The sequence below is a fragment of the Ranitomeya imitator genome, chromosome 10 (genome assembly GCF_032444005.1).
Source record: "Ranitomeya imitator isolate aRanImi1 chromosome 10, aRanImi1.pri, whole genome shotgun sequence".
In the NCBI taxonomy this organism is placed as follows: Eukaryota; Metazoa; Chordata; class Amphibia; order Anura; family Dendrobatidae; genus Ranitomeya; species Ranitomeya imitator.
Genome location: NC_091291.1, coordinates 92,141,430 through 92,154,966, shown reverse-complemented (window position 1 = coordinate 92,154,966; position 13,537 = coordinate 92,141,430).

Below are 13,537 nucleotides of genomic sequence, written 5' to 3'. Positions count from 1 at the left end.
GCCCTTATTGAGGTCGAGCTTTGAAAAAACAGTTGCTCCATTTAATAAATTAATAATGTCATCAATTGTGGGTGAGATGTGTCTTTCCCTTTGAATAGCAGTGTTGGGCAGGCGCATGTCAACACACAGTCTTACCTGCTCTGGAGTCTTTGGTTTTGGAACTACCACAAGTGGAGAGACCCACGGAGTGGGACCAGAAACAGTTTCAATGACATCATCATCCATGAGTAATTGGAGTTCCTTTTCTACCTTCTTTCTCAGGTGAAATGGAATACGCCTGTGAGCCTGGGCTACTGGACGGACACTGTCATCCACATGAAGATGCACTTGAGAGTCCTTTAATTTTCCTAATCCACTAAATAGGGAGGGAAAACTGTTCACCATGGCTTGTACATCCAGGTCCGCAGGGTCGGTTATGGTATGAACAATCTGGATGAGTCCTAGCTTCAAGGCAGTGTGATAGCTGAGAAGACAGCCTCCGGATCCTTGTAATGTGTGAAAAGTGGTTTTCTGCCTATTTTCTTTATAGCTAAGTTCAGCATCAAATTGTCCCATTGTAACTAGAGGTGTTTTAGATCCATATGGAAAGATTTTAGTATGCACTTGCTGTAAGGCTGGCTTTGTTTTCAACTGTTCATAAGTATTGCTGTCTATGATATCCACCGAAGCTCCTGTATCTATTGTAAAGGTGATATCCGTGTTGCAGATGGTGAGTGTAATACATGGAGATTGCACTGAGCCAGTGACAGAAGTTGTGAACACCTAGTTCTCAGCCACAGACATTTCTTCTATATCCTGATTTACCATTTTTATATTTGCAGGCTTTGTAATTGACAGAGGAGACTTGTTGGGCGCTGATTTGCAGACAACTGCAAAATGGTTCCCTTTTCCACATTTACTGCAAGTTTGTCCTATAGCTGGACATTTGTTCATGTGGTGAGGGAAATCTTGTCCACATCTATAACATTTCTTCTGTTGCGGGGCCTGCTTGCCTGGTGCTCTGTTATGTTTGAGATTATGCACATGTAAATTATCCCCACTCTCCATTGCACTTGCCTGATGATCTGCTATCTCTATAGCACGGGCCATCTTGAGTAAATCATGCAGAGAGAGATCCTGCTGCAGAGCTTCACGCCTTATGGTATTAGACGAGCAGGTGACAATTACTTGAGTTAGGATTTCATCATCTACGTCAGTAAATGCACACCCATGTGCTAGTTCTTTTAGCCGGGTGACATAGGTGTCTATGGATTCTTCTGGAAGCTGCTTAGCAATCCTGAACTTGTATCTTTCATATCTGATGTTTTGTTTAGGGTTGAAGTAGTCAGTGAGAGCTTTGGAGCATTTGCTGTACGTGTCTGTCTCCGCTGCTGGTAATGTGCTGTATATGTCATAGACTCCTGTGCCCGCACAATGCAGGAACACGGCTTTTTTTCTGTTCTCCTCTTTTATATCTATTGCTTCCAGGAAATTCTCAAATCGATTTAACCATTTTCTCCAGTTATGAGAGAGATTAGTGACATCAGTCATATCAAACTGTGGGAACATGTGCAAGTATTCAGCCATGTTGGAGTCTCTCAGTGGCGCTGGCGTGTGAAGCAGTAAAGCAGGGGTCAGTACTCACAGAAGCAGGTGATTCTATCCGATCCTCGTCGCCAGTTGTAATGTCCACACGGTGTAAGGAATTTAAGAGAGAGTAAGTTTTAACTGTAGTTTATTCTTCTCATTTCCTCCAGCACACAGCATAACAGCAGCATAACATTTTCCTCCTCAGGCCAGAACTGAAACTGAAACTACTCTCAACTCCCGCCCTCGCTTTCTTAAAGAGACAGATCTAATTCTTATACATTACACCAAGGAAATCCCACGACAGCGGATCAACTTGTGGAGTTGGTCGAGCGTTATTCCGTGGCAGAAGGACTTCCCGACGACACCGCCAAACCCCGGACTGTGCCTCCTCCTCGTGGAACCGGTAAGACTGTTCCAGGGACCACGGGTGAAGGAAAATCGCTTAAAACTGTGGGGGAGGAGTCCGGGACTGCTCGCACTCCGAGACCAAGAGTATTGGACGGTGGTCTCAGTAGGGGACCTGTTAGGTGTTTCCGCTGCCATGAGAAGGGTCATGTTTCTGCGAACTGTCCTGTTACCGCTGAACCCATGCAGTTGGACGTTATAGACTCTAGAAAACGCATGTCTTTAGTTACACAGCTAGTGAGTGTGAATGCGGGTCAAAATGATACAGTGAAACACCTGTGTGAATTATCTGTTGATGGGAAAAATGTTGTGGCATTACTAGACTCTGGAAGTGTGGTGACTCTTGTGGAGATCAGACTGAACTAAAGGAATCCATCTTGTCTTCTTCCTGAGAAATCTCGCTTACAACAAGATACATTTCTGCTGACTTGACATTTCCTTTTATGGAAGTAATCATGTGTGCATTCCTTCTTTCAATAGCAGCCTTTATTCACCTTCTAGATGATGTAACTTTCTACTGATAAAGACTGGTATAGATTGTTTATGTAAGAGATAGTGAAATATGAGCGCTTGTGCGCATGTCTGTAAAAGTATAATTCTTTTCTATATAAAGGGAGGGCAAAGCCCAGAGAGAGAGATGTGCTCCTGGGCTTCCCCTGTACATGATCACACAATACCTTGTTTGCGTGTCATTTACTCTGGATCCCTACCTCTAGTAAGCCAGGGACTGAGAAGGACTTAACATTTCTTTGGCGCACCGAACAGGGACCCGAGATGAGAGTATTTGCTCGAGATTCACCTGCGGATACGGACAACGGAGATCTGGGATAATGGACGGCAAATGAACTGAAAAACCTGGCCAGGTAAGAGACATTATTAGTTCTCTTTTATCTGCCTTGTATTATCCGAAAGATCTCTATGAGCCGTGTCACGCTGGGTTAGTCTAGTAGTGAGTAGATACCTATAAAACTCGGGTTACTATATTGTATAGATTTATGAGTCCTGTCCCTGGCAGTGTGTGAACAGTGTTAAGGTTGTGGTATGTTGTGAAAGAATAGCAAAAGTGCGTAGAAAAATAAGCCGAAATAGTTGGGGTATAAGCCTTATACACGGAAGTCAGCCTAACTGGGTCATGTGGTTGCGTCCTTTCGGGGAGACCTCCGCCCATGCTTGACTCTCATTTAAGTGCTTAACCTCCTTCATTTCTGGATAAGGTTTGATAGAATGAGCCCAGGACGCGGGTCCATGAGCCTGGGACAAGTATGCTAACTGACACAGAAAGTTTTGTGATCTGTATGGTGTTGCTGATCCTGTTTGCGTGCATAATAGCACTTAAGTACATTCTGCACATTAGAAAGAATGGAGCAGATCAGCCCTTCAATATTTTAGCTCCCTAGGAGAGAAGGCAACGAGACATCACCTAGGATAAGTGATTGTCCAAACGTCACCTGGGGTAGAAATAGCTAATATTGAAAAAAAAAAAAAAGAAAAATGGGAAATAAACAGACAAAAACCGTCTTAGGACAAGTGGAAGCAGCAGATATCATACAGGAAAGATGTGGGAAGACAGTCAGAAGTCAGATTAGAAGGGTAAGAGAAAAATTGGGAATTTCAGAAGCACTTATGTTCAGTACAGAATGGGAAAAACTGAGTAAAGAACGAGGTGGAATTATCAAAGACAATGGGTGGGAAGAAATCATACACTGTATGATAGAGGTCTCAAAAACAGCTAAAGAGGAGAATTGGAAGTATGATCCAGACACTTCCAAATGGATTATGGGGAAGGGAAAAAGTTGTGACATAATCCCACCACCTTACCTAGATCCAAAAGCCCAATCATTTGTACCATCTGGAGGAGCAGAAGGAGGAAAACAATTTCCAGCCTTGTATCCCAATCTTGGTGGGGTAGGAGGATGGGTATGTTCACACTGTGGACAACAAAATCCAGATTGGAGAAATGATTGCCTAGTCTGTGGTACACCTAGACATGGCGCTATACTTGCCCCTGTTAGGGTAGTACCAAGACCCTTTAGGGAACCTGGTGCTGACGGGGTAATGGGAACTAGATATCACCAGACCCGACAGTATTTTCCTTGGTCCCCTGCTGAAGGTATGTCCCTCCTGCATAATGCGCCTGATCCCACTCAATATCCCATCCGATTTGCACAATACATACAACAAATCATGCAGACTCATGCTGGGGTCTGGGCGGACGGGGAAGAATTATGTAGAATGAAAATGTCCCCCGGACTTTTTCAGGAATTATTGACACACCTACAGCCCAATAGACCAGTGGCAGAAGGGGGTGCCTTACAGACAGAAGCATCAGGTACCCAGTTCACAGAGGCATTAATAATTTTCATGAGAGAAAAACAGAGGGAAAGGGGATCTACGGGTGTGATTATGCAGAAATTTGGGCAAAGTATTGAAGAATATAGTCAAGAATTAGAAAATAGCTTTAGGGATGAAGGATTGATTTGACTGATGCTTCAGTAAGGAGACTTTTTACAAAACAATTAATAGAGGGGCTAGATCCGAAAATCAGAGAAAAATTTAAATCCTCTACTCCAGATTGGAGAACAATTGAACAACCAAATATTGTGAAACAACGATGTTTAGGAATAGTCATGGATATGAGAGAGAATCGTAAGCCTGTTAGAATAGCACAAGCTAATACAGGAGGAAGAGTGAAACACAACTTTCCTTGCCACTACTGTAAAAAGCCAGGTCATTTCCAAAGAGAGTGCAGGAAGAAGTTGGCAGATATAAAGTCAGGCAAATTTGTTCCCAGAAATAACACTCCCCAAACGGACAACCAGCAGAAATCTACCATCATAGATGGTCCCATACCAGATTCAGATTGACTTGATGTGTTACAAACTTCCCTACCAGCTAGAAGACCTATGATACAGGTGAATGTGGGGGGGAGAGAGATTCCATTTTTGATAGATACAGGTGCAACTTCCTCAATTTTGAATCAAGATTTTCTTCCGAATCCGGAAGATATTTCAGAACAAACAACTTTTGCTGAGGGTTATGATGGGGTAATTCGAACACTGCCATATACTGTGCCCCTAGAGGTCTCATTAGGACCTAAATGTTTTGCATCCAGATTTTTGTATGCCAGAGGTGCCCCAACATGTTTGTTAGGAACTGATGTCCTAAAGAAATTAGAAGCTAACATCAATTTTAGGGAAGATGGCACAGTTATACTGACTATCCCTGATGATGCAGAAACATTAGAACAATATGTTAGAATTCAGGCTTTTGAGGATTATACTGAAGAAAAAGAGTACACCACAGATCTAGACCTCTCAATGGTCCCAGAAACACTGTGGGCACAGGGTGACACTGATGTGGGACTATTGCATATCTCTCCTGTAAAACTATCTGTGCAACCAGGAACTGTTCTCCCACAGCTCAGACAATACCCTGTGAGTGCCCAGCAGGAACTAGCGATTACAAAACAGATAGAGGGATATAAAGAGAAAGGAGTTTTGGTAGAGATACAATCACCTGCTAACACTCCTCTGTATCCAGTCAAGAAGAGAACTCTTGATAAGAGTTCTATGCCCAAATATCGTATGGTACATGATTTAAGAGAAATAAACAAAGTTCTAGATCCAATCACCCCAGTTGTACCCAATCCTCATACGTTACTATCACAGATACCAGCCAGTTCTCAAGTATTTACTGTAATAGATCTTTCAAATGCATTTTTCTCGGTTCCTTTACACCAAGATAGTTGGCATTTGTTTGTATTTACATTTAAGGGCAAACAGTTGGCGTGGACACGCCTTCCACAGGGAATGATACACTCCCCTACTCTTTATTCAAATGCCCTACAAACAGTCCTTCAGAGGTTTGAACCCGAACCACAGGTAGTAATTTTGCAGTATGTGGATGACCTACTACTTTGCTGCCCAGATCTAGAAACTGCAGAAAGGTCCACTGTGAGTTTACTATGTTTTTTAGAAAAAGAAGGGTGTAAAGTGAATAGACAAAAGCTACAAGTTTGTCAGACCAAAGTGGTCTTTCTAGGTCATTGCATTTCTCAAGGTAAAAAGCATCTTACACCACAAAGAACTGAAGCAATAAGACAGATGAATGAGCCTAGAAATCATAAACAGCTACGAGCATTTTTAGGAATAGTGTCTCATTGTAGACAATGGATTATACATGCAAGTCAACTAATGCAACCACTGTATGACTGTGTAAAAAGTGAACCTTATTTGTTGACAAAAGAAGGTCAGATTTCGTTCCAACAATTAAAAGATGCCCTTGTTTCAGCTCCAGCGTTAGGGCTACCAGACTACACCAAACCGTTTCAGCTTATGGCTGCAGAAGTTGATTCCCATGCTACAGGAGTTCTTACCCAGAAGCATGCAGGGAAACAAAGACCGATTGCATATCTTTCAGCAAGGTTAGATCCCGTAGCTAGAGCAGCGCCAACCTGTGTACGTGTAGTTGTTGCTGTCTCACTATTGTTGGACAAAGCATCAGAAATTGTCCTAGAGCATCCACTCACAGTTCAAACTACACATGATGTTTATGGGATATTAAACCAGGTCCAACCAAAACACATTTCCATGGCCAGACATTTGCGGCTTCAGTGTTCTTTGCTGCTCCCCTCTACTATCACATTTGCAAGGCTTCAGACTCTCAATTTAGCTACACTGCTACCTCTCGAGTCTGAAGGGGGGAATAAGGACACTGATACACACGCAATTTTTTTTCCCTACAGACACACATGATTGTACAGAGCTCATTTTACAAGAAACGGTAGGCTTACCCAATGTATCCGAAACACCACTTCAAAATCCAGATTTAGAGCTGTTTATAGATGGTAGTAGGTTTGCAGATGACACAGGTAACTTCCATACAGGGTATGCAGTTGTGTCAGAATCTGAAACTCTCAAAGTAGAACCACTTCCACCGAAACAGTCTGCACAAGAAGCAGAACTAACAGCATTGATTGAAGCTCTTAAAATAGCTGAGAACCAGACAGCTAATATATACACTGATTCTAGGTATGCACATGGTATTGTGTTTGATTTTGGAGTAATCTGGAGAGCTAGAGGTTACATGACAGCGTCAGGACAACCTGTAAAACATACTTCTCTGATCAAACAGATCTTAGAGGCTGCACAAGAAACAAAAGAAGTAGCAGTAATCAAGGTAGCTGCACATGTGAGACTCGACACTAGGGAATCTAGGGGAAATGATAGGGCTGATAAAGCAGCCAAAGCAGCAGCTGTCAAACCCTTACAACAGGTTCATACTGTAAACCTCACAGAAAATACTGAAGATAGACTGAGACAAGCACAGGAAGATGCAGGAGAAGAGGAGAGGGACAGGTGGAAAAAGGAAGGGGCAGAAGAACAAGCGGGAATTTGGAAGAAAGATGGACTAATATGTCTACCTAGAGCCTGGTATCTGATTGTAGTTGGTGGACTGCACCACCCTACTCATGTGTCTGCAAATGCAATGACACTACTGGCAAAGCAAGTCTGGTTGGCTCCAGGTTTTGGCAACTATGCAAGAGACTATTGTGCTGCATGCGCTATATGCCTGGCACATAATCCCGGACAGACAACAAAGACCCCTATGAAGCACCACGTCCGACCTCTCTACCCGTTTCAGCGATTACAAATAGACTTTATCCAGCTGCCAAAAAGTAATGGGTATGAGTATGTGTTGGTATGTGTGGACATGTTCTCGGGGTGGCCAGAGGCCTATCCAGTTCGGAAGGCTTCAGCTAAAAACACTGCTGTAAAGCTAGTTGCCGAACTGATACCCCGTTACGGTCTCCCTGAAGTGATCGAGTCAGATAGGGGTACTCATTTTACTGGAGAAATATTTCAAAATGTACTGAAAATGTTGGGTGTTGAAAGTCAGTTACACACTCCGTATCATCCTCAAAGTTCTGGTAAGGTAGAACGCATGAATGGAACTTTAAAATTAAAAATACAGAAAGCCATGGCTGAAACAGGAAAGCCTTGGACAGAATGCCTTTCACTGGCCCTTTACTCAATACGCAATACCCCAAGGGGTAAGACTAAACTGTCTCCATATGAAATTTTGTTTGGCAGGACTGCCAATTTAGGATGTTATTTTCCACAGCAACTTGTGTTAAATATTGAGTCATTGACTTCTTATGTGCAAAATCTTCAGAAACAATTAACTAAGGTGCATGCACAAGTTTTTGCTTCCCTTCCAGATCCTGACAACACAGAAGGAAGTCACAAGTTGGAACCAGGTGATCAAGTCTATGTAAAAAGACACACCAGAAAGGCTCTAGAACCAAGGTTTGACGGACCCTTCCAAGTCCTGTTGACAACACCTACATCAGTCAAGCTTGAAGGAAAGGCATCATGGATACATGCAAGCCATTGCAAGAAAAGCAGTATAAACTCATGATATTGATGTTAATAATGATAACCTCAACGGAGGCGTGGGATAGACTGAATTCTCTAGCCCCTTTGAACAATAGATTCGTACAACATCATAGAAAATTAGTGCATGACTTGTTAAACAATACACAAACCCTGACAGATTGTTGGATCTGTACCCATTACTTATTGCAAAACAAAGAAAAGGTTGCGAGAGTTAAACGGAAGAATTAATACTAGATTTGATTCTCTTATTGAATACAAGCATGTACATGTGTAATACCAAATAAAGGCTTTGTCTTTGGCCCTGTGGTAATAAAATAAATAAAAGAAAATGTCAAAGGGGGGAATTGTGGAGATCAGACTGAACTAAAGGAATCCATCTTGTCTTCTTCCTGAGAAATCTCGCTTACAACAAGATACATTTCTGCTGACTTGACATTTCCTTTTATGGAAGTAATCATGTGTGCATTCCTTCTTTCAATAGCAGCCTTTATTCACCTTCTAGATGATGTAACTTTCTACTGATAAAGACTGGTATAGATTGTTTATGTAAGAGATAGTGAAATATGAGCGCTTGTGCGCATGTCTGTAAAAGTATAATTCTTTTCTATATAAAGGGAGGGCAAAGCCCAGAGAGAGAGATGTGCTCCTGGGCTTCCCCTGTACATGATCACACAATACCTTGTTTGCGTGTCATTTACTCTGGATCCCTACCTCTAGTAAGCCAGGGACTGAGAAGGACTTAACACTCTGGTGAAAGCTAGTCTGGTGGCACTTCCGTCTGGTCCGTCTGACAAGTTTTCTGTGACTTGTGCATGGTGACACCCGCTCGTACTTAACAGCAGTCATATGGATTTCTACTCCCTATGGGTCAGTGCAGCACAAAGTGGGACTCGTTCCCGCATTGTTACAGGATGTAATCCTGGGCAGGGATTTTCCCTATTTCTGGCAGTTGTGGGAGAATCAGTTGCTCCTTCACGGTAGCTGTACCCGTGAATCTTCTCCCATGCCATCTGGAGGTCCCGAGTCCCTAGAGGAGACCCCACAGGAAGATGTTGCTGGGGAGGTTAATGAATCTAACCTTCAGTACCCCTTCTCCGTCATGGCGGGGGAAACAGAGGAAACTGAGGAACCTCAGCGAGAGGCGGAGGCAGACAGCCATCCGGCACCCTGCCTGCCAGATTTGGGAGTCCAGGTGGATGACTTCCACAGCGAGCAAATGAAAGATCCTACCCTGACTCCGGCTAGGAAAAATGTAAAAATGATAGATGGGGTACCCGTAGAACCTGACACTAGGCTAGCGTACCCGTATATGGTTCTTGAAAATGATTTGCTCTACCAGGTAGAAAAAAAAGGGGAAGACACAGTGCAACGGTTAGTGGTACCCAAACCTTATCGGCGGAACGTACTGGATTTGGTCCACGGACATATAATGGGGGGACATCTGGGGGTACAGAAAACCACAGAAAGGATATTGCATTGTTTTGTGTGGCCTGGAATACATTGTGATGTGCGTAACTATTGTGAGTCCTGTCCAGAGTGCCAAATCGCGGCCCCTAAATCTCAGTTCCGTAGCCCTTTGGTACCCCTTCCTATCATCGGGGTCCCTTTTGAGAGAATTGGGATGGATTTGGTTGGGCCCCTTCCCCGATCCGCACGTGGGCACCAACATATCCTCGTCATCGTGGACTATGCCACTCGTTACCCGGAAGCCGTCCCTTTGTGTAACACAGCTACCAAGACGATCGCCAAGGAATTGGTACAAGTGTTTAGTCGGGTGGGAATTCCAAAACAGATACTCACCGACCAGGGGACTCCCTTTATGTCGAGGGTAATGAAGGAGCTCTGCAGGCTCTTACAAATAGACCCGTTGCGTACGTCTGTCTATCACCCTCAAACAGATGGCCTGGTTGAGCGCTTCAACAAAACCTTAAAACAGATGCTCCGGAAGGCGATAGACAAAGATGGGAAGAACTGGGATTACTTGTTACCCTATTTGCTGTTTGCCATTAGGGAAGTTCCCCAGTCTTCCACAGGATTTTCGCCTTTCGAACTGTTGTACGCCCGTCGTCCCCGGGGACTGCTGGACGTCGCAAAAGAAACCTGGGAAGGTCAAGTCACTCCCTTTAAAACGGTGATCGACCATGTAACACAAATGCAGGATCGTATTGCCGCTGTCATGCCCATTGTTAGGGACCATATGTTACAGGCCCAGGGAGCACAGAGGCAAAGTTATGATAGAGGCGCTAAGGTCCGTACATTTGCACCCGGCGATAGGGTGTTGGTCCTAATCCCTACGGTGGATAGTAAATTCCTGACGAAATGGCAGGGCCCATTTGAGGTCCGAGAAAGAGTTGGTGAAGTGAACTATAAAGTGTACCAGCCGGGTAAGAGAAAACCGGAACAGATTTATCATGTGAATCTGATAAAATCCTGGAAAGACCGCTCTGCCCTAATGGCGGATCTGCCCCGTCCGGTTTGTTCACCTACTGTACCAGAGGTGCAGGTTGCTGAGACTCTCTCAGAACGACAAAAATCTGAGGTTAAGCAATTTTTGTTACAGAACCGACAGTTTTTCTCCGAAAAACCTGGCCGGACGAAGTTGGTGAAACATGAGATTGTCACAGAGCCTGGCGTCACTGTTCATGTGAAGCCCTACCGGATTCCGGAAGCCCGCCGTGAAGCCGTCTCCCGGGAAGTGATGGCAATGTTGGACTTAGGAGTCATTGAGGAGTCACACAGCGCCTGGTCCAGTCCAATTGTGTTGATACCTAAACCGGATGGCTCCATCCGGTTTTGTAATGACTTTAGGAAACTGAATGCAGTTTCTAAATTTGATGCGTACCCTATGCCCCGGGTCGATGAGTTGATCTACCGGCTTGGTAAAGCCCGATACATTACGACCCTGGATTTAACAAAGGGGTACTGGCAGATTCCTCTGGCCGAGGCGGCCAGAGAGAAGACGGCATTTGCTACACCGGAAGGTCTGTTCCAGTATGTATATATGCCGTTTGGACTTCACGGAGCTCCCGCAACGTTCCAGAGATTGATGGATCGAGTCTTGAGGCCTCACAGACAGTACGCTTCTGCCTACCTGGATGACATCGTAATTTACAGCATGGACTGGGAAACTCATCTCCAGAAGGTACAAGCCGTGATTGATGACCTGCGAGATGCAGGTTTAACGGCAAACCCCAAGAAATGCCACATTGGGCTTGAAGAAGCCCGATATTTGGGCTACGTGATTGGCCGAGGAGTGGTTAAACCCCAGATCGACAAAATACAGGCAATTCAGGGCTGGCCACAACCAGTGAACAAGAAACAAGTGCAGGCTTTCCTGGGGATTGCCGGCTATTATCGCCGGTTCATACCCAATTTTGCAGCCATGGCTACTCCCTTGACGGATCTTACCAAGGGGAAGGGTTCCGTCATGGTAAAATGGACCTCAGCTGCTGAAGAGGCCTTCCACAGCCTGAAACGGGCTTTGTGCTCTCAGCCCGTACTAGTGACTCCTGATTTCAGCAGCGAGTTTGTGGTACAAACTGATGCCTCTGATACTGGTGTCGGAGCTGTACTTTCCCAGGTGAGGGACGGAGTCGAACACCCGGTCCTCTATCTCAGTCGGAAACTGAATGTACATGAGCAGAGGTATGCCGTGGTTGAAAAAGAGTGCCTAGCCATTAAATGGGCTCTCGACTCCCTCAAGTATTACCTGGCTGGTAGGAAGTTTAGGCTGGTCACAGACCATGCCCCTCTCAAGTGGATGCACCTCCACAAGGACCGTAATAGTCGGGTAACCAGGTGGTTCCTTGCCCTGCAGGCTTACTCTTTTACGGTGGAGCACCGACCTGGGGTGCAGATGGGGAACGCCGATGGCCTATCCCGAGTGCACTGTTTCAAAAGTGTTCTTGCTCGACCGGAGTGGTCTGAGCAAGGGGGGGGGGATATGTAAGACTCATGCTGGTGTGGTAGATGGAGGCAGGTATATCTCGCCCAGGTGTTTGTCCTATGTGAATTAGGCCACTCAGTATCTTCAGGGTGCTAATGGGTTAATGATTGCAGGAATAAAGGATGACCAGCTGGGTGTTTCCAGTGTCTGCCTGGGGCACACAGATTGCCTGCCTGGGTGAGACAAATGTGAGTGAAGAGCTCTGCTCAAGATCTGTATGATGTTAGCTGGGTGGGAGAAGCCCCCCCAGTTGTTGAGATAGCAACGTATTTGTTTAGTTAGCGCCGGACAGGCTAGGGTTTATTTTTATGTTTTGTTTTTTGTGTTGCTTTCACGTTAATAAATCTGACCTGAGGTCAGCCTGCTCAGAAACCTGCTGTACGCCTCAGATTCAATGCACAAACCACATGTCCTTTGACCCCAGCAAAGGCGATTCCAGAGTGTTTTGTCACAGCCTGTACACACGTAACAGGGGAGACACAATAATAATGGTGACAGACATAAATGTGCAAATGCTCCTAACTATACTATATGGACAGCATATATTTCACCATATGTAATGTCAAAAAACAACGCAAATACGTTATACAAAGCACACAACAAAATGCTATGGTAGAGATCAATACATGCAGTATAGTGCGGGAGCTCAGGATGAACTAGAAGTGAGGCCCACAGCCATAGGTAATACACCTGCAATAATCATACTCAAATAATTGCAACCAGATGAGGCATAAGGCTCAAAATAGCCAAAAACTCCTATTCCCCAGATAGTACAAAGTAGGACAGGCACAGTAACCCTGAATGTCCCAGCACAAATACAGGAACGTAGTGCTATAAGTGAACACATACATTCCGTGCAAAACCAGCAGGGCATGCACAGCAGTCACCTCCCCAAGAAGTTCAGCGGGTATAATAACCCATGTGTACCGACAGGCATCAAGAGAGCGAGTACCAACAGCACAACAAACAAGGGAACACTGGGGACACAATTACAATGGTGGGCCCAGCGATAGGGAACAGGGAAATGGACACCTCCTGCACTCTCCTATGGATGTGCCCTGATCTCCCTGACGTCCCTATACAGGTTCTTTCAACCCGTCGCCGAGCAGGATACTTAAGCCCTCGCTTGCCCTGCACATATCCCTAAGTTAGGAATTGGCAAGTGAGGACACTGGTCCAACCGCTACACTAATAAAACACAAAGGGAAGGTATGACAGA